Raw genomic sequence first — 2,056 nt, forward strand, 5'->3', positions numbered from 1 at the left:
TTCCTACAGTTGCACTTGCTCTTGAATACCTGCAGAAGTAGCAGCACTGCAGCACATACATGCAAGCAGCTCCAGCCCCTCCCATGCATGTAGATTGAAAGGTGTGGCATTCCATGACTGGAATGAGTGTCAGCAAGAAGACCATGTGAGAAAGAAGCTTCACTTTTTCTTTACTAATCAGCAATATATGATAAACTTGCTGACAAAAAAAGTTGCTGCCTTTGTATATTTGAGATAGTATAGGTACTTTAGCACCTATAACCCAGCAAGTTGTTGCTCTAGCGCTGCACAAACGAGTGACCTCAACAATTTCAAGTAAGTATAACTCTTCATCAAGTAAGATTTAGAGAAATCTGTTCATAATTTTTGAAGGCCATGTTTTAATCTACTGAAAAATGCTACCAGCTATCTCTAAAGTGCCAACACAACGGAACTTGGCCCAACTACTCGATTTTCTTACTTTGAAGCTTCTGTACCTAGCACTTGTATTTGAGCAACACAAAACAGTTACGAAAGACTTTTCCACGTCAAAAAGAAAGATATAGGAGCTTAGAACACGCTGTGCTAAAGTTATTGTTTATTAAAAACAAATTTCAGTTGTACAGAATGAATGAATGAATGAATGAATGACAGACACACACAACAACTACCTATACCTCGCGTAGGCGAGGCCAATGAATGGAGAGTTCCAAGATACGGCAAGTAAAGTAGTTTTGAAAAGAACTGGTTAAAGCAGCTTCAAAAAACACCATGGGCTAGTTGGTAACAGTAAGAAGAACAACGCAAGAACACTGCATCAAGATGCTTTGCTTTAATATTGTATCACATCTGGTATCTACATGCATGATAGATGTAATTGCTGGTCATGGTTAAAAAATTTGAATATTAGCAGCCACGAATAGATCTATATGTATATCCCAAACTACAGTATTGCAGTTGGGCATTTACATAGTTTATACACAAGTGATATTCTATCATGCCTAGTTGTAATTGACCAATCAGATTGCAGAATGCCAGGTTTCTAAATCTATTAGATACCTCCCGGGAACACTTATTAACCTCCCGGGAACACTTATTAACCTCTTGGTTTATTAAATAAAGTAAGTGAAACCTGGCGCTCTACGCTTATGCTCTTATTAGTCCATTTGTCAAGCTTGGTTGATTCTTTACTGCCTAGCCTGTTAGATAGGATGTATGCATGTCAACTGTGGTCTTATTATCAGCAGCTGGTAGTTGTTTTCAAATGTTATGATAGAAGTTGGTTATACACCTCGGTATCGGTTTCTATGGCATTTATTAACCTCGCGACTGCGTCACTCGGTTAATAAATACCATAGAAACCTCTACCTCGGTGTATAACCTATACATAAATAAATTAATAATGGTAATAAACAAACCGCCTGCCCGGGGATACTATGATTGGAGTGGCCTTAGCAAGGGATCTGTATTAGAGCAAAAATATTCATTATTTATAATGCTTATTAATTAGCAGGTATTGCCACAGTTGCCACAGTGAAATAAAATGGTGGATATGAAACGGGAAGAAGTGAGGAGCTTATTTCAAGCAAATGGTCAATAAAATAAGATTGTATTCCTGTCCAGCAGCAGCATGTGGATACAGCTTAATGACTGTTTCTACAGCTATACTACAGGTATGTGTACGGTAAACTGCTTGCTTGCTTATTTTATTCTACATTTTGTATCCTTTAATGTTTGGTGTTTATTTAATAAAAGCCCTTAGTGCTGAAGTAAAGTCCAAGTATATTTACAAAATATGTGTATAAGTACATTTACATGCTTTTAATAATAGTACTTAAGTATAAGTTCAAGTATGATAACGTGTAACTTTTAAAGTAGATTTATTTACACAATTACAAAACAATTTTTAATCAATGTTGCATTAATTCTTCAAAACATATCATATAGCAGGAAATTTTGGAAATTTGGAGTGGCATTTTGATAGCCATACGCCAAAATAAAAATCCAACAACCACCAAAATTTAGCAATTCACCAAATTTAACTCCCTTTACTATGTCCCTTCATATGGTAAAACCT

The sequence above is a fragment of the Amphimedon queenslandica genome, unplaced genomic scaffold, assembly GCF_000090795.2.
Source record: "Amphimedon queenslandica unplaced genomic scaffold, v1.1 AMPQUscaffold_13521, whole genome shotgun sequence".
NCBI classification, from domain to species: domain Eukaryota; kingdom Metazoa; phylum Porifera; class Demospongiae; order Haplosclerida; family Niphatidae; genus Amphimedon; species Amphimedon queenslandica.